The following is a 20,849-nucleotide window of genomic DNA, read 5'->3' on the forward strand; positions in this document are numbered from 1 at the left end:
AATTTGCTTTTTTGTTTTTTTAAAGATGTGATGATTACAATAATTGATTTTCAATTAATGTCTTTTACAGCAGAATAGATTCCACTTAGTTGTGGTGTATAATTGTTTTATGTATTATTGCTTAAAATATAAATGCTGTGTTGAGGACCTCTGTAGAGAATTAGAATAATTTCATCCTTAAAAATGTGCAATAGAATTCAGCAGTAGACACATCTAAGCAGGGTGTATTCCTCTTTGGAAATTAATTGAATCCATTTCCTTAATGAATTTAGATCTATACAGATCATGGATTTTTGTTTCAAATAATGATCATTTTGAAATCAAATTTCTGAGGATAGAATTGCTCATAGCACTCCTTGATTATTCTTTTATATCCATTTGTACTGATGCCTTCTCTTTCATTTCTGCTGCTAGTGATTTGTGTCTTTTCTCCTTTTGTCTTAGACAACAAAGCATAGTTTCTACCAAACCAATATGGAAAATTTACCAAAAAAAATTTTTTTTTCAATAGAATATGTCACGGGATGTATCTGATTTTCCCAGTACTGAACTCAGATCCTCTACTCTTCTTCCAAACTTACCATAGCGTTCTCTCTCTTAGGAAACAGAACCAGTATTTACGCTCAAGGCAGAAACCTGCTGTCATGACTTCACTTTCTTTTGTCCTACTCTGCATTATCTACCTACCTCCTTACCAGGGGAATTTGAAATGTTTTTCCCATTAATATTATCCTCACCCTATTCCAAGAAAAATTATTACTGTGACTGGCAAAATACTCTTGAAAATTGTATCTAGTTCACATTAGCTATAACCATTCATATTTAATTTAAGCCAGGGGATCATTTTAGCAAACAGTGATCATTTAATTGAAATATTTCAATGGTTTTAACTATGTTTATGCCAGTCTGAAATCACCAAAATAGCTAGGGTATTTGTTTGTATTTTCTTGTATTTGTTCATGATCATTGAACATCCTCAAGACTCTAATATTTACTTGTATAAAAGAAAGGAAAAATTGTTTCTAAAGTGGAAATATGTTGCATATGTATATACATAGAAAAGAATTTCATCCTCACATGCCTCTGACCTGTTTGTAAAATTAGGCTGGCATAGAAAAGAAAATCATTTTTGAAAATAACGAAACTAATATCACATGACTAAACGCAGTGTATTTGTCACAATTACTTAGCCCAATCAAAATTGCTAATTGAAAATTACATTTCTTAACTGAAACTGAGTTATTTTAATAATTTAAACAGTTTTTTTGGAGTAATGTTGATTTTAATAAAGTACTCTGTTTACTCAAAATACACAATAAATAGATTCTTCAACTCAGCTAGACATAACCCTATCTTAAACCATTTGAGTGTATCAAAACGTGTCCATGTGTTGCTTTATGTTATATAATATCTGTATGCCTTTAACTTGCATAATGCTTTCAAAAGAAAATACAAAATAGTTATTTTTGCTACTATAGATCTATAGCTAAAAAGGTATAATAGATAAATTAATTTTCATTTCATTGAGATCATGATGTTATCTAAAAAATTTATATGAACAATACTTACCTTGTACATTGGAAAATCAATTGCTTCATAACCACAGCTATTTCAACGTCTCCTTAGAATATATGAGTCTGTTATATCAAAAATGTGCTATATGAGGAGATAATCACCCAGAGTACTTATCCAGATACTAGAAACCAAATTAATAATAAAACATAATAAGTGAAAGGTCACAAGATTAGCAAAAAGTATAATTCAAGTAATAATAGCTAAAAGCTAAAGACAAAACTACCTAAAATATAATTGTATGCTGTTTTACAACAAAAAGAAGTAAAATTTTGCTAGAAATTAGTTATATACACAGCAAGGTCTACAGAATTTATTAAAACTTTAATTTTCTTTTTTTTTTTCCTTCTGGTAAAGGGGATTAAACTCAGGACCTTGTGCTTTCTAAGCAAGCACGTATGCCCCTGAGTTTCCTCCTCATCCCTAAAACTTTAATTTTAAAACAATGTTTTACAATAAAAGGTAACCACTGATAAAAAGGCAAAAAGGGATAAAAGCTTTAAAAATACAATCCACAAAGAATGACTAAAAACTATGGTGAATGTTTAAACGTCTAAAATTTCATTATAGTGAAATATATGTTGTCATTCATTTCTCTCAGAATAATCCCCTCCCCCTCTTCCAACACAGTTATCCTTTCATTCTCGCCACTTTCTGAAGCAGTTCTGGTGGCCCAGAAGCAGCCCACATCCTCAGGATATGTACAGTACTGGGTCAAGCCCAGGTTCTGGCCCGAATGCTCCTCAGGGGCGCAGTACTCCTGTGATGCACCCAGGCGCCCCTGGACATTGCCCACGTGCAGGACTTCCTGGTCTAGCAGCCCCACAGAGCCCACCTTTTCCCCTGGTCCCCCTGCAATCATAGGTCCTCACAATCAAGCTGGAGAACTTTCTCAGCAAGATGCACCTCAGACTCCACCAGGTATGGTGGGCTTACCATTCCCCCAGCTTTCCAGGACATGTGATGAAAACACCCACAGAGCATCTTCACTGCTCTCCAGGTTCTGCGTACCAACAAAGTCCTGGGAAAATGCAGCTCAACCCGTTAGGAGTCCTTGCAGGAATTTCATTATAATTACCATCCATAGCCTGCTGCACATAATTTTCAGCCACCCTAAGGATGGACTGTAGCCTGGAGCATATGTTCAGCATCAGCCCCTCAGTGTGCAACACCCCCCTCACCTGGGCCATGGGCCTGACACCAGTGGCAACATGACAGACCACAGCCTTCTGCCAGGCCCTGGCCTCCTTACTGCAGTACAGAGAGCTCTTTTGGTCTGACTTACTCAGAAATACCAGGAAAATGAAGAACCAAGCAGCACCCAACCTCATAGGGCACCAAGGAGGGAAAAAAGATAATGCTGTTAACTAGTATCCCAATGGTGAAGAAGGAGAAAGAAGCAGTGTCAAATCAATACTAAAAACATTACAGAAACTTTAAGGATCAAGCAACAACCTTCCACAGAACTCAGCATTGCTACAGAATCAAGACTTGCTAAGGAGAAAGATAAAGGAAATCAAGTGGCTCATCATAGACTTAGACTATCTCATGGCAAGAGAGCAGAAAGCCTTCTGAGTCTATCCCAGGAGATACTAGCATGTGTGGGAATGCAGGAAAGTGAGAGGGAATGGAAGTAGTCACAGAGGCTCTGCTGTTACCAAAGCAAAACTTGACCTGCATCATACAAATGCTGGCCCTGGTACCAAACACAACAGAGGAATGGATGAGAATGAAGACACCAAAAGAGAGCTGAGAGAAAAGGCTTTCTAATACCTTTGGATTTTCCACCTGGCGTAGCGCTCCAGGATCCAAGGTCGCAGCTGAGACAGTTCAATGTCATTAAACATTAAAATGGACATTATCCTTACCATGCCCGAATCTGCAAAGCACACTATGTGGGCTCCAGAAGACTCACTGCTGGTACCTTGGTCTGTGCCCGATCTGGTATCTTCAATCAGTCTACCTCTGCCCGCTCTTACAGCTGACCAGAGGCTCAATGAGTTACGGAACACTGAGTTTGATCTTTGCTAAAACACAGCTTCCACTGATTCAAAATCAGCAGCTAAAGCCAAAATTATTCCAACAAACAGAGAAGGCTGCTTAAATCAATTTGGAGACATTGATAGTGAAGGAAGAAAACTAGGAGCTCCTAGGCTGCAAAAGAATTTTGGCGCGAGGCTTCAGACTATGTAATGTAGAGTCTCACCGAGTAGTTATGAAGGACTCTAACACACATTCAAGAGTGTCCCTCATTTAGCCAAACCAAGCGCTGCTGCTTTGCAGCCGCCAGAGGTAACAACTAGCTGTGCGAGTTCAGAGACTCTGCCCCCCTATGCCCCTAAATTCTCATCTTCAGCTGGCCTTCTACTGGGAACTCTGAGTACAGTTCTTAGCAGTATTAGTTTGTATGACCCCAGGGAGAAGCATTCATCATCTACATCAGAGTTAGCAGCAGTTTCTTCAGGAGAAAATACAGAGCTAGAAGAAAAGTGGTACTTTTAAAAAGTGATAAAAATGGGCCTTGTCCAGGAGAAGCAGTCCTATGGCAGAAAGCCACTCCAAGCACAGAAGTCACTGACCCTGTGCCTGCTGACACACAGGCAGAAATTCCCCAGTTCCAGATCGGTTCTGGTCCTGGTAGTCTTCCTACTGTGGCCTTTAAAGATTTAATGAGACTTCAGTACAGGGATCTAAGGCAGGCCAGGCAGCCAGGGCAGCGAGCCCCACTCCGGAGAATGATCCGCCAGAGAAGCCGATGACAAATCCCTAAAACAGGTCTACAGAGCTTTCGATCCAACAGCTTCACCATTTTGTTACTGTTGTGTAATTACGCAGTCTCTACTCTCATGATGGTTGCAGTCCTCTGCTGCTCTGTAACTAATTTACCTCTATAGTTTATTTAAATTATAAACACTTTTCAGCTGCTAGTATCAGAACCACATGAAGTTATATCCTGTAAAGTCTGTGGTACTTTATATATTTAATAACTTTGAGGTTGTTGTAATTGACATAGAAACATATATATCATGTTAGTAAAAGCACATTTATTGTAAATAAATCGTCATGAACTCTACACTCTTGCCTGAATACATCCCAGTTGTCCTTCATAAATAATGTTCAGATAAACAGTTACCACTTTATATGGTTAAGTTTCAAGAAATATGGTTCACATTACTTTTAAGAAACAGTATTCTGACTAGAACCTTCTATTTGTCAACACCAAGCTGATTAGTTTTTAGTGCCAGTGGCTAAGAAAGTATATAATGAAGTTCAGAAAAACATCTTGAAATCACAAATAGCAGAGCAGTTCATGTTTAAGGACACCACTTTTATTAGTACTGACAATCTTATTTGTGTAAATGAAGCATTTGAATGTTATATCTTTAAAAAGTAGTTTATTGCATACTGTATCATAGAAGTTGGAGGTATATAAATAGAATGTTTCACTAAGATGAAACCACAATGAAATGTTATCTCATACCTGGGCTGGGTCTTCTCAAAAAAAAAAAAAAATAGGAAAGAAGTAATGGCAAAATTGTGGAGAGGTGAAATCCTTACAGTTTTGGGAAGGCAAGCTGTTGGAGTTGATCTGGAAAATAATATGATGCCTCTTTGCAAAGTCACAAATCAAATTGCCATGCTATCCAGAAATTCGCCTTCGAGATACTTCTCCACAGTAATTAAGAGCAGGATCCCGAAGAGGTATTAGCGCTTTTATAATCGTTTCAGCACAATTCACAGCAGCCCAATGCAAAAGCAAAAGCAGCCTAAATAACTAAAGGCAGAGCAAAGATTTAAGAAATGTGGTACATGTATTCAGTGGGAAAGTCTTTGGCCTTAGAAAAGAAAGAACTTCTGCAATGGCTAACAGCATGGATGCATCGGGAAAACACTCTGCTCAATGAAGAAGCAAGTTAGAGAGATATAAATACCACACAATGCTAATACATATGATGTTTAAAATAATCAAATTCATAAAATTAGAGTATAATAGCAGTCTCAGGACCAAAGGGGAGGGGCAAGTGGGATGTTACCAATCAAGAGACACAGAATCTTAAAAAGCAAGATCAACTGACTGACCTGTTCTGTACACAGTACCTACAATCAACAGTAACAGAGTGCATACTTAAAAAATTGCCGAGAGAAAAGATCTTGGTGGGGTTTTTTGGTTTTTGTTTTTATTTTATTTATTTATTTTGTATTTTAGGGAAGGGTTTACAGTGTGTTCAGGGTCTCACTACCAGATCAGATTTGTAGTAATTCTCCTGTTTACAGCCTCCCAAGAGCTGGGGTTACAGGCAGGTGCCATCACACCCAGTCTCAAATGCCATCTCAGCATACCCCAGGGATGGGGCCAGCCCAACAGGCCCTGGGATTGAACCCCTGGCCCCTGTGCCTGCTTGCAGGCGCTTTAATCTGCTGAGCTATTTGGCTGGCCAAAGATCTTGTGTTAAGTGTTCAGGCCACAATAACTTTTTAAAACTAATAAAGACAATATATAAATATACACTTATGAAAATAAATATAAATATAATTTCTCCTACCCAACTTTAGATACTGACAACCAATTAAAATAAATTTTACTGTCATTCTCTAAATATCTACTTAAACTCAGTGGTTAAAGCATCTGCAAGCAGGCACAGGGGTCAGGGGTTTGAACCCGAGTGTTGCTATGCCAGCCCCGCAGCCAGGACCAAAATAGCAATTGAGACTGGGTGTGGTGGCCCACGCCTATAACCCCTGCTCTTGGGAGGCTGTAAACAGGCCGATCACTACAAATCTGATCTAGTAGTGAGACTCTGGACACCCTGTAGAACCTGCCCTAAAATACAAAACATTATAAAATATTAAACTATGTCCTTTTATTTTAAAGCCAATCTCAGAGTGTATCAAACTTTCATAATGTAAATGAGGGAGAGGGGGCTACAAGGAAAGCCAACATTTTGGCCCTAACCTTCTAAGGTCAATTAAGACTCAGGACATATGAGAACTTGTACTGTAACGTCATGTACCTCGGTAGTGTCCCAAATTTTCTGATCAAGAAGATTATGGGGCCAAAGAGGAAAGTGATCGATGACATAGAGTGGGCCTAAGGAGAGTCACATGAGGAGAAGACACTCTCTCAGGCTTTCACAGAGAGCACATTGGCCAAGCAATGGCCGTGACTCATCCACATGGCTGCACTGACAACAACCTGAGGTACAGGATCTCAGGATAAATCCTGAGGGGATTTCACTGACCTTCTCAGACCAAAAAGCTACAACTCTTGTTGCACAGGTCCTGCTTTACCTTGGTCTTAACCATCCAGTAGAAAAGTATGAAGACAAAATATAGGAAGTAAAGCCATGTTGTTATGTTGAGCTGTGGGAGACTCAGGTCAATAATTTCTGACATTGCCAGTTAAACAGAAGACCCAATGCTATTATGGGCTACTGGACTCTTTTAGAATATTTTGCTGCGTTTACACACCTATAATATTCAATAATGGAACTTAGAAAAAATGGGGTATACCGATGAACGTTCATTTTATATCTGTGTATTCAAAGTGGTTAGGATAGATATATAGTTGCATTCTCTTAATGAATAGAACGATTTGTTCTAATGGTGTGTGTAAATAGGATCACAAGTCCACATCTTGTACAGCAATTAACCACTAAGAAGAATATATGCAGTGTATTATTTGTTGAAACTGTACTTCCGATTTGATTTGAAACTGCCTCATTGCTATCTGTTTATCAATAAAATTTTGGGAAAAAAAAAGAGAAAAACTGCAAAAAAAAAAATGAGGGAGAGGGTCTGAGAAAGGGGAGGGGAAGGAAATGATTTAAAGTGTGTCACTTGCATTGTACCAAATATGTACAACAAATGGAAACATTGTACATAATAAACATGAAGTAAAAATGATGCTAACAAGAAGAATGAAAATAGGGAAGAGATTTTAGAGATGGTGGGAGAGAGGAGGGGTGAAAGAGAAGAAATTAAGAAAAAATCATGTTGTGTTATGTGTACCCATGCCCTAAGACAAATGTAAACCTCATGTACTGCAAACATGACTTACAAAATAAGAAGTAGATATTATTTAAATTGCTTGAAACAGAAATATAGTTCAAAGCTCATCTGACTGTAGGGATTCAGATATAGAAATTAATTTCCCATTATATATATATATTTTTAAATTCACCCCAACTGAGCAACAGTAAAAAAACTGGGACCAAGATGTATCCCCTTGTGTATATTTCTAACATTTTTAATGGAGGTGAGTGACATGCAATAAAGTTTACCATTCAAAGCTAGTAACAACGTAACACACTGCGAATTCATCACTCATCAGAAAAATTCAGTTACTCTAAATTTTTAATCAACTATATTATCATTTTTAACTCCTAAGTCTCATAGCAAATAGTTGGCTTTATTTTTTTTATTGCTATATATATTCCAGTATTAACATGGAAATTGAAGGGACTATGTCAAAAGCTTGTCATCACCTGCCATGTGGCTCACAGACTGAGGTTCATAATCACAGAAGAATCTTTCTCCCCTGTTCACTTCCATAGCCACAGCATCAAAAGTAGTTCCAAAAATGGAACAGCCATACATTTTTTGTTCAACCTTCCAAGTCTATGTAGTTGCATGATTTTTAATGTATAGCTACTTCATTGAGGTATAATTCACATGGCATACTCTTCACCATTTAAATTGTGCACTCCAGGAGCCGGGGAGATGGCTCAGTAGAACAAGTGCTTGCCTGGCAAGTGCAAGGGTCTGAGTTCAATCGCCAGTTCCGCCAAAAAAATAAAATAAAATTGTGCACTCCAGTGCTTGTTATTATATTCACAACTATCAAACATCACTAGACTTTAGAATATTTTCACCACTGCCTAAAACTAAAACCTGTACCTTATTTCCACCCAGCCCTTCTGGTCTCCTTCGAAGAGTAATGTTATTTTCTATCACTATAGATGTGTGCCTTTAAAAAATCATATAAATGGAATCATAAAATGTGTGACCTTAAAGGAAAGGTACTTATGGGTGTCCAGGACCCGGGTTGGGTGATTTTAAGGCAGGTCTTACAAGGTAGGGAAGTGTTTCAGGGTGGGCAGCGCTTATTTAGATTAGGGAAAGCAAGTCTTGAAGGGCAAGCTGTTAATTCTGAGAAGTAAACTATCTGTTTCACAGTGTTTCTTCCAGGAGCAAGCCTTTCCTGGAACACGCAGCAGAACTGCTCTGCTGAGTCCCAGGAATGTTTAACAAGTGAAGAATTATCTTGGTTTCAGGCTCATGTACGGTTTTTCCATCATTAAACATTTTAAAATTTTGGTAAGTTCACGTAAACATTGACTTGGAGCATGTAGTAAATGAAAGAAATGATTTGTTTTGGACTTTAAAGCAGGTATTTCTAGTAATTCTCTCTTATTCTCATGGAACTATATAGCAGTTCTAATCCTAATGTATTACCTTCATAAACTTAATTTCTATTATTCTTCATCTTAATGTATGGTTGTCATCTGGTACACTCTAAATAGTCAGATAATTAACTATTCAATATGGATTAGATGTATGAAGTTTCTTACATCATATATATATATAATGATCATATCATTCACACATAGTGATAGAACTACTCCTTCCTTCCCTGTATGGATGTCTATGTTTATTCTTATTGTCTTACTGTCATCGGTAGAACTTCTAGTGCAGTGTTAACACAGAAATAGTGAAAGCAAGATTCCGAGGGAGCATGTGAGCAGCAGAGCCTGCCTGGTGATGCTGAAAAGTCGCTCTCCTTGCCCCTGATCCTAGGGCTGAAGCTGTCAGGCTTTCATATTAAATATGACGCTAGCTTTTGTTTTCATAAACAGCCCTTCTGAGGTTGAAGAAGTTCCCTCAATTTCTAGTTTATTTAGTATCTCTACAATGAATCATGTTGAATTCTGTGAAATATTTGGATGTGTCTCTTGCGATGATTATGTGGGTTTTTTCCTTTATTCTGTTAATAGGGTGTATTATTTTAATTGATTTTCACATATTGAAGTAAGCTTACATTTCTAAGGAAATTTTCCCTTGGTCATCATGAGGCATATTTGTATATGTGATAAATATGATTTTCTAGTATTTTGTGGGGGATTTTCAAATCTATGGTCTTGAAGGATGCTGATGGTAAGACTTTGTGGCTTCTAACGGTTTTGCCTGGCTTGAATGTCAGGGTAACTGGCCCCATGGGATATGTCAGGAAATGTTACCACATCCTCAGTTTACGTTTTGAAAAACTTGCGGAAGACTGCCATAAACATGTGTGGGACATTTTCCCTTCTAACACAATTCCTTCCAAGTTCCATTCAAATTTTATAACTCTACTTCAATAATTTCTTTTTTAGTCTGTATTTTGCTAGAACTGTTAGACTATCCAGCTTATTGACTTAAGCTCTCTGTACTCCACATTCACTTGTCACACTTCCTAGTTCGAAAGTCAGCAGGGTCTTCTTTTGCTTCTGCTTGCCATCGTCTGAGCTTTCTTGTTCCTTTTGCTCAGTCTAGTTGAAGGATTTTGTCAATTTTCTTGATGATTTCAAAGGACCAATTTTTTACTTTGTTGATGATTTTCCTCTATTGTTTTTCTATTATTTAACTAATTTCCTCTCAAACCATTTCTTATCATCTTCCTCCAAAGACTCTGAGTTTCATTTGTTCTTATTTTTCCTGAAGTAAAATCAAAGGGCTATTGATTTGAAATCTTTTTTCTTTATTAATGCTAGCATTTATAGTTTTAAATCACTTTCTGAGCACTGGTTTTGCTGTATTCAGTAAGTTTTTGTATGTGCTAACTTTTCTTCTCATAATACCTTCCACATTTCCTGTGATTTCTTATTGATTATTCATTATCTAGGGTGTGTTGATTATTTTGCACAGATAGCGATTGACCCAAATTGTCTCCTGCTTTTAAAATTTAATATTATTCCTTTGTGTTCTCAGAGCATATTTCGCATCGCTCCTGTATTCATTAGATAAGGCTTCCACTACAAAAATCACCGGCGAGGAGCAGGTGGCTTGTGCATTAGAAGTTTGTCTTACAGTCATAGAGGCTGGAAGCTATGGAGATAAAATGAGGCCACAGGTCCTTAATGCAACTTCACCAGATGCTGAAAAGAAGCAAAATGTAAATACACACAGAGAAGGTGATGTGAAGGCTAACCGGGAGGGGATGGCCACAGACAGGAATAGGAAGGAGCCCTGGAACACAGCTCACAGCCCTCATAGGGAAGCAACCCAGCTGACATGCTGGCTTGGCTTTCTAGCCTTAGGCACGATGAGACAATAAATTGTAGACATAGTGCAAACAAGTTTTTCTAGTGTGACCTTCCAGGGAACCACTTCCTTAAATACCAAGAATAAGTGTTGTTATTTTTCAATGTTAGAGCAGAAAATGACATCAGAAAAAGTTAAACAATCATAATGCTTGATATTGATATGTATACTCAGGGATTTTTCTTTTTTTTTCCAAATTTTATTAATAAACAGCAATGAGACTCAGGGATTTTTCTTAACTCCCCTAAGTAACACAAATTTTTGGTTAATTTCCAGAATGCTAAAAACTTGATTGTAATGGATTGCCTTATTTTATTTTTTTAGGGAGAGAGTTTTCAAACTCCCTTACATTAATATTTTGGTTATGTCCTGGCACAAATTTTAACAAAATATCTTTTGTGATAAAAAGAGAAAACTTTTAAGCAGAGGAATTAAAAAGAAATGTCACTCAACCTTAATAACGTATAATGAAATCTTCAAAATGCTTTAAAACAATATGCTGAAATATTCACATTTATATCATGATTCAAGATTCAATAAAGTAGCACCCACTGCTAACATTCAGTAAATGCTACAAAGTAACTGCTGTGATAGAAAATTAACATGTGTTATTATTTCATTTTATTTTCACAGCAGTGCTATATAGAAGATACTAAATTTTCCATTTTATAAATATGGATGCTGAAGCTGAGCATTTAGGTAGCTTTCCAATTTAAGTAGCTATCCAGCTTTGGATAGAAAAAGGTTAAGTAAATCTGATACTAACAGGTCCCTCTTAACCTCTTTAACTGCTGGGACACTACATGGCCTCTTCCCCAACATCTCTGTGACGCTGACTCAAAGGTCCTCTGATTTCCATGATATGTCAAATGCTTGCTATAACTATTTGACCTCCCATTAAAACATGGGCTTCCTGAGAGAGATGTTGCATCTACACCTTGATAACACTGTCTCTCTAAACTTGGGCATTCAATAGGAGAAACTACTTTTTGAAAGATAAATGTCAAATGGGCAAATGAATGGGCATATGTTTTCTTCAGTCTTGTGGTTCAAAGGCATGAGTAAAACTGGATTAAATGAAGTATTCTCTTTGGAGACAAAGGAAGGGCAAGCGCGCATTGCTATCTTCCTGACACATTCCTGCTGCTTCCTAGTATAAAAGAAGATAGCAGGGTCTGCTGTTGTTAAGCAAACAGAGAATGCTTGGGAAATTGATATATCTTACAGAAGCTGTGTTTAGGACACAAAGTAAAGGTGATATAATCATACTAAGAATGCCATACATGTGCTTTCTGTACAAAGAGTGATAGCCCTGAATCAACTATCCAATGCCACAGAGTAAGAGAAAAAATTCTGGACTGAGAAAACAGCACATGCAATGTGATAAACTTGACACAGTGAGAAAAGAGAGCAAATTGGTAGAGATAAACATGACCCTGAGAAGCGTTTGCAAGGCCTCACAGAGTCATTCCAGGCCATCTGGGTTTTGCTCATAAAGGAATAAAAAGCCACTCAGTGGGTTTAAGTAGAGAATTGATATGTTTAGAATGGCACTTGTAGAAGAGCACTCCACGCACCCTGCCAGGAGTCTTGCAATCAGAACGTTGGTGCAGGAGTCTGGAGGACATAACAGTGGCCAAGGCACAAAGGGATGGTGCTACGTCCTGGGGCAAGAGGGAAACAGAATTCTGGGACGTACAGTTGCCAGGAGTTAGTGGGTCATTACAGAGGTGCTGAGAGTTGGCGGGGGGGGAGGGCAATGCGCTCCTCCTGACCCTGCTTTTACCACGGTCTCCACTGAGTTGCATACTGGAGCCCCCTCCGTCACTCTCTGCTTCTCTGTGAGGAGTTATTCCAACACGATGGATATTTAGCATTAGCAACTTGATTTTCAATGAAAGCAAATCTCTCTGTACAGATTTTCACAACAGCCTCTAGTATTTTTTAAATTCTAAATTGATAAAGCTCTTAGTCCTCATTTTATAGGCATAAAAGCTGAAGCATAAAGAATTTAGTTACCTTGCTAAGGTTTACATAGGCAAGTATTTAAAATAAAATAGACTGAACTATATACAAATATGAGATTAATTGATAAATGTATATGTGAGAATATGTTATAGAGTTTCTATAACTAAGGAGAGGTGGAGAGAATAGTTTTTAACTTACTTCTAGAAAATTATATTCTATTGTTTCTAAGATAATTGATATTTAAATAATAATAATCTCACACTATCCCCACTGTAGCTAAGCAATACATTATCTATAATGGTCTTCCAAGACAAAAGCAGCTTTGACTCCTCAGAAGGGCACACTATTCTGTTTCACAAGACCTAAGGATATTATTGCACTGCCATGTAACTCTCAGAGGGGGCAGTAGAAAAGATGCTGCTTCCTATTTCATTATAAATACTAAAGCATGGAGAAAATTTCATCTGCAATATTCCCTTCCTCCTTGTTATTAGCTACACTCTTCTAGATGCCTTCTCTGATTCAGTGTTGGAAAGAGCATGTTTTAGAAGCCTCTAAGTATTTAAATTTGGAGTCCTGTACAAGATTCAAGCACCTGCTTCTCTCCAACATGATATGGACTACATTGGCAGTGCTGGAAACTTTTTATGGCAGTCACTCCGAAGTATCAAGAGACATTTTCAACTTTCACCCCTTGGGCAGCCTTTGCTATTTTATTTATTCTTTTGTAATGTTGCCTATGTTCTCTGATGTAGAGTTTTCACTGTTGCAAATTAATGCCTTCCCCATGACTGTCCATTTTACAAGGGCAAAGGCTCAGACTACATAGATTCCCGGCAAAAGCCTCAGATCTAGTTTCCAAATGGACACTCAGGCATCTTAATTCCAGATTGTTATGTGGCATTCTTTATTCAAAAAATAGAAGCTGAGCCATGGAGAAAATGAAAATAGAACTGCTAGTACCAGTTATAGTTCCACTGGTTTTCTCCAGGCCAATGTCCGGAATACTTCTTCAAGAATTAATGAAAATGGCTGGGAACGTAGCTCAGCAGCATAAGCATCTGCGTAGGAAGCACAAGTTCCTGAGTTCAATCCTTGGTACCACAAAAAAAAAGAAAAAAAGATGGGGCTGGCCAGATAGCTCAGCAAACTAAACCTACTTAGGCAGAGCACAGTGACTGGGGTTTGATCCCTGGCAGGCTCTGCAGCCCCCACCCCCCAGGCGTGCTGAGACCATTGAGACTGGGAGTGGTGGAGAACGCCTGTGATCCCAGTGCTTGGGAGGCTGAAAACAAAAGGATCACTACAAATCCAATCTATGTAGTGGGACCCTGTACTAAATACATTAGAAAAAGAAAAAAGGAATCAATGAAAAGAAGTTGGGATGTCTTAGAAAAGTCGCCTGGCTCCTCTCGGTCCCTGCAAGTGCCGGGTTCATTCCTGCTTTTCAGTCTAAGTATGTGGTGTCATGCTTCCCTACTCCCCCAAATAACAGTGCAACCCATCTTACCTTTCTAACACAGCCACAGCCTAAGCAGCTAGTACGAGTGATTGTGAATCTCCATGCATTCATGTTTCTTTTCTCAATTAGTAATTTGTCCCTAATGAATATTGTTGCTCTTTTCCATTAGAACAGACATCTTTTAATAAAGACTACTATTTGGGCTGGCAGATGGCTCAGCAGTCTAAGAGTCTGCCTGGCAAGCGCAAGGACCAGGGTTTAATCCCTGATAACACACGCAGTGCCGGTCTTGGAACACCAGGTACACTGTGCCAGCCACTGAAACGGGGCATAGTGGCACATGCCTATAATCCCAGCACTGGGGAGCCTGAGACAGGAGGATCACTACAAGTCTGAACTGTGTAGCACAACCCTGCACCAAGTAAATAAATAAATAGATGATTTTTAAAAATTAAAAATAAACAAAGACTATACTTCCTTTCTATCCTGTTCTTTACTAATTTCACCAAAGCTTAGCATACTTCAAAAACATTCAGAACAGGTTGTAAAAACAAAGACTGTTGCACATGGACAGTGTGTATATACCAAGGGCCATGTGAAATCAGTACTCCTAACAAGTGTCTAGATCGTTAGAGACTTTACTGACAAGAAGCCATAATGTAAGAGAATAAGTGAGATGGAGGCTGCACTCAACGGCACAGTTCCTTTCTTTTGGGCTTGAAGTGTCTTCGGTGCTTGTCTGCAGTCAGCATCATCTGGTAGTTGATCTTGGAGCCCCTTCCTGCAGTTGGATTTCACAACTGCCGAACTCATCCTCCCGCAAGACCATTTGCAAATCAATCATTTTGAAATAAAACTTTAATAACAACAATTATAAAATGAATATGCAGGATTTTTGTCAAAATCATATCACACTCTTCACTCAAGTGTCAATTTCCTTAATTTGCCCTCTTTCTTTTTTTTTCCAGTAAGGAGTTAATTGAGTTTCTTACAATGACTTGTCTAATTCCCATGCCAAATCATCAAATACTGAATAACTGCTTGAATACATTCAAAATCCTCAGCTGGAAGCCCACAAAAGTGTTTTGACACAAATTCCCGTCATTGCAAGTAACACATTTGGTTTTATTAGTGCAAAGGTTTTTCTAAGAGACTGAAAACCTTTGGAAAGAATGAAACTCATCATTTGAGCCACAGGCCCCAGCAGAAAACACAAGTTGAACAACGAAGTTCAGAAAAACTAAGTACAAGTAAGAAGTCAGATTGCAAGCTTGATCACACACATTCCGGTCCCTATTTAAAGCATACTTCGCATAGGTTTTCTTCAAGCTGTTACTTTCAAATAACGAACAAGAAGACAGGGAAGCATATAAGTGAAGCTATTCTTTGAATGAAGACTGTGTATAAAGACGCCTGTCCTCTCCCATTTTCAAGTGTACCTAATACCTAATAATGAGACAAGCAGCTCTGTTTTGATCTGCAAGAGTGAGGGAAATTTCCTTAAGAAGCCTAGGGTTACAGTTCTTAACATTTGTAATAACAACTATCTTTCCTTTGTGCATTTTAAAAGAGAAAGCTTGGATTTTTCTCTAACAGCTGGTTTTCCTCTCAATAGCTCAAAAAAAGTCACTGGGCTATAACAGAATTTTTATAGAAAAAAGATTTCTATGATCTTTGCTTTATTCACAAAGACTTCCATAAAGTCACTTCAGGTTTTAGAATGACCTAGATAACTAACTCCTCAATAAGCAATAAGGAATCTTAGAGTAAAACAACAGACCACGATTTGTAGTGCATGTCTATGCAAATTTCAATATCACAAAATAAGACCTTAAGCACAATGTGTTACAACTACACTTAAGCTGTAAATCAAATCCATTACTCAGTCCTGTGAAGCCTACCTCACTTGTATCAGCCTTTTAGTGCTATTATTCAGAGCTAGAACCAATAGGTGCAAAGGACTGAACATAAGTGTTCTAAAATGCCTCCTACGTGAGGACAATTTGGAGAAATTCATAAGGGTGAGCAACTTTAGCAGGTGGAATCTACCAAACCAGACTTTCTGAGATCACTATCCCATATTGTGGTACTAAAGAACTATTGTGCAACATAATCCTCTACATATTTTATAACAAGATGATGAATAGGATTAAGAATAGGGTCAATTTGGAAGTTGTATTCACTAACATTAAATGCTAATGTATAAATCAAATGAAATCTTTATTACAAGCATTACAAAGTATAATGGAAATATACACTAAATCTTTAAATTTTATAAAATTATTACAATAAAAGAGTATCATTCATTCTCTTCAAAACACTCCTCCTTAGCTTCAACTCACTTGTCATATTATTCTTGGCATTTCTCTGAAACATTCTGGAGTCCTCTTTAGTGAGTGTCTCAGTTGTGCTGTTATGGTTGCCTCGATTTGCTAAATCAATTCAAAAGTTTGACTCTCACAGTCGTTTTGACTTTGCAGAAGAGCCAGGCTGTGCAGTGCTGGGTCCAGTGAAAATGCTGGGTGAGGGTGCAGCTGCGCAGAGGGCTTTTCCAAGCTGCCTGCCCATTTGACAGCTCTCAGCTGCGTCCACTATATGCCCAAGCACAGTTCACAACAGTCATGAAAGAGGACTTTCAGAGCTGCTTCAAAAAATGGCAGGAATGATGAGCTAAGCATGTCTGAAGGGGGAGGGACTGTGTGCAGGGAGATAAATTACTCTAATTTTTAAATTTTAAATACACATTGTTTTGTTTTATCAGCCCTTATACTTTTACTTAGGAAAGACAACCTAAACATTCCAACAACTTGCTCCCTTGGCGGCTTACATGCTATGGGGACAACGATAATCACAGTCTGCTTAGGGCTGTAGTCACTTAAATGCAACTGGACTTTCCAAATGCCAACATGTGCTCTGTTACTACATAGGACGGGATGATGGCTGCAAGAGGATGGTGGCTCTCCACCAACCCGAGCAGCGAACAAAACTCAAGAGGAAATCCATACAGGCACAATTTTAAGGCTGCTTAAAATAAAAGATTTTATTTTTTAAATGAGAGAGGTACATGATATAGCAATTATTATTTCAGTCCAAACTGTGGGAGCTCTGGCATTAGAGATTCTTCACCAGAGGTTAAATTGTTTCTACGTGATGGAGGAAAACCCTGACTAGCCACATTTTCCAGTCATAGTGCAAATATTTCCACTATCACTGAATTCTATTTCCCAACCAGCTCAGAATATTTCTGATCACCTCCAGCAAGCCTGGCTTAGCTAGTTCCTGCAGTGCACTGCCCAAGATGTCTAAAAGCAGTGAACCTTGGAATTAGTCTTTGCTTACATATGCAGTAAGGCCAATTTGCTTTTTTTCCCCCATAATTTTATTGAGAAACAAATAGCAATGAGACAGTTTCAAACCAAATTGGTAGGACAGTTTCAATAATTAAGACATTGCATACATTCTTCCTAGTGGTTGATTGCTGTACAGTAAGGCCAATTTGAAAGTTAGATTTTTTTTTTTTTTATATCCATCCAAAGGAAGGAAAAGAATCCTCTGCATACATGATGCAGTTAGATAAAACGTGTGGAAGGTCCAGGAAAAGGTGTAACCGTGCAGCAAACCCTAAAACATGGTCATGGGAAATGAAAGAGGGTGGAAAGCACTCCCAGCGAAACGGCGCTATGAGGCTCAGACTCTCGAGGCAGCTGTGGACGCACCTTGGAGATGCGCCCCTGTCGGTGGCCATAACGCAAGTGAGGAAAAGTCGGGAGGTAACTTTTGAGGTTTATGGATTCAGAGAAGACTGCAGAGCCAGGAGCTGAAGCCTCAGTTCAGATACGTGTGGGAGCTAGACAAAGGAGTGGAAGACAGGAAACACAGCCCGTGCCGCGCTGCCTGCCTCCCGCAGGACAAATTCCAGAACTCCAGGAAGGGTCCCTGGCCACTGTTTTACTAATAAGACAGGGATAAAAGCAAATAAAAAGTATATTTTAACGTAAGAAAAATTACCCTGTTTATCTTTTAAGGTTTCATGTTCTGAGTTTCTCTTTGTCTCTGTCTGTCTGTCCACTGCTCTGTCTGTCCCTTTGCTACTCCTCCTCCCTTCCTCCACTAAACTATCACTTACTATACGGTCATTTTCCAAAATACACCACAGAAAAGTACCTTATTTCTCCCTTAGGTCAAATAAATCACACAGAAATGAACGTGCTCTAGCACAAGGAAGACAACTGCAGCTATACCTAGGGTTCACTTTTAAAAGCAAAGATTTACTTTTACCAATATTTCTTTTTCCTTACTCTGTCTTCAGGATATTAAAATCAAACACATCCAATCAAGGTGTAATTGTATGATACCACTTAAGTAATTCAAATAACTTTCAAATGATTTAAAGGTAAATGAAGCTCAATTTTTAAGAAGACTTGGCAGATGTAAAATATACAAATATAATACCTATCTTGAAGGTTAAGCAAGGCTAAGCAAAACAGCATCTCCTGTCACATGTCAAAAACTGGTTTTGGCTGTTTGTGTATTAACTATATTGATGTACATAATGGAAATATAATAAAATCTGCTATTATTATTTTCAAAACTTCAATACAAAGCAAAACAAATTCTGAAAAATGACAAGTGTCATGGCCTCTGACGTAAAGACTTGTATTTACTTGACAAGTTCTTCCACTACCTTTTGAAAGCCACCACTGCTGGTCAGTCACATACAGTAGCATAAAGCCAAAAATGAACCTAAAGTTTTGGGCTCCAGGTTTTTTAATCTAGCATTCTATGCCCACTTACTGAAGCAACATAATATTGCTGATTTCCACTTCTGTCTATTCTGGAAGAAATAAGTGCTGCCTTCTCTGAATTTCATCCAAGGAATATATTCTTTTCTAGCTCTGGTCTTTACTCAACCTTTACCATTTCCCCAAAGCGACAACCTTCTCAACCTTTACCATTTCCCCAAAGCAACAACCTTCTTTAGGTTCAGGCAAATAAAATTCACCTTTCTATTCCCAGTATCCATCATGGTCCATTTCACAAGAGTTGAATAAATACTGGAAAAACAAATGACTTTCCAACACAGCTAGAAGAGGAATAATAGTATATCTCACATATTGAAATCTTTCCTTCCTCTCTCCCAACCCCATCCCCTCTTCCAGACAACTGAATCCAACTGGTAGTTTGACTCTTTAAATCAGAATTTTCAAGAACCATATATTCACATTTAGTTATCTAGAGAACAATCTTCCATCCTTCCATTTAATCATCACCATATCCTCCAACCCTCCATTCTTTCAACTAATTACTTCTCCTGCACAATGTTTGCTATGTAAACTCCACTTTCTACATCTTAACTAGTAGGAAAAAAAATGGTTAGTATCCCTCTCTCCCTGATACCTAGATTACTTTAGGTCTCTTTGGTACAATAAATATTATATACTGTGTACTGATTGTTATTTACTATCTCTTACCTAAATTGCTGATTAAAGCCTCCATTTTATGTTTACTTCTAATGTCACATTGTTAGAAAACCATTACAGTAACTTCAATGAAATAAAAAAGAAGATGAACTGAGAACTCTATGCATGTTAAACCAAAGTAGCGCATTATATTGAAGAAGAAATAGATACCACCAATTGAGGAACTGAATTTCTGGGCACACAATGTGCAGTTCTCCTTTCCCCTCTCCTCATGTGAAGACCTTTTTTCATTTAATCTCATCTCTCTAAAAATGCCTCATAACTGTTAGTAAAACTGAAAAAAGCAAGTAACAATATTAATATTTAGAACTCTAGGTATCCATGATTTGAAGAATTCAGGCAGAAATCAAGCTAATTTCAGAAGCACAAGTCTGATGATAGCATAATATAACCAATTATTTCATAAGTTCTTGAAATTACATCTAATATAATGAGTATATATTCCACCAACAGATTTTAATATTTAGCACCAAATAACATTTAAATAAAGGCATAAAAATACTGACATACAAACAACATCTTTTATGATTTTACTGATTGTTCAATTTACTAAATCCCTCAAGATGCTCTAAAGAGAATTTCCACTGACAGAATGCAAGCAGTATTTCTTAGAGAAAAGTAAAATCCCTTTTCTCTGAACTATTTTTTCCCACCTGAAAGATGCATGTCTGGATACAGAAACAAGCTGTACACATTCAAGAAGAGAAAGGACACAAAATCCAGATGATATTGTATATATAAATATTAATAAATGTATTTCTGACACTCAGTGTACTATGCTGCAGGAATTTCAATGTCTACATTTGCATACATGACTTTGATTTGACAGTAATGGTAACCATACATTTTTTCATTAATAATACAAGAAGATATTTTAAAAGATATGTAATATGGTAGACATTTATAATTTCAATTGTTTTGACATTTTTTAAAGGAAAGTGAGAATGGGTACTTAAATAAACAAATATCTGTTTCTATAGTTCACTCTTACTAAGTGTAGGATACCATAAAAGCAAATAACCTTGGAGAGGACAGAGTGTGCTTTCTCCTCTACTCACGGTGTGGTG

The 20,849-nt window shown here is 37.7% G+C and overlaps 1 protein-coding gene and 1 pseudogene across 1 annotated transcript in view; one reads left to right on the forward strand and one right to left on the reverse strand.

Moving 5' to 3' along the window:
• LOC105741468 overlaps nucleotides 1-4,422 on the forward strand; it is a 33,731-nt pseudogene extending 29,309 nt beyond the window's left edge.
• The window catches only part of Gpc5 (glypican 5), an 863,449-nt gene that overhangs the window by 678,517 nt on the left and 164,083 nt on the right, over nucleotides 1-20,849 (reverse strand). The gene's annotated exons all lie outside the window — the stretch shown is intronic.

This window comes from Octodon degus, unplaced genomic scaffold (assembly GCF_000260255.1).
Source record: "Octodon degus isolate 3935 unplaced genomic scaffold, OctDeg1.0 scaffold00013, whole genome shotgun sequence".
In the NCBI taxonomy this organism is placed as follows: Eukaryota; Metazoa; Chordata; class Mammalia; order Rodentia; family Octodontidae; genus Octodon; species Octodon degus.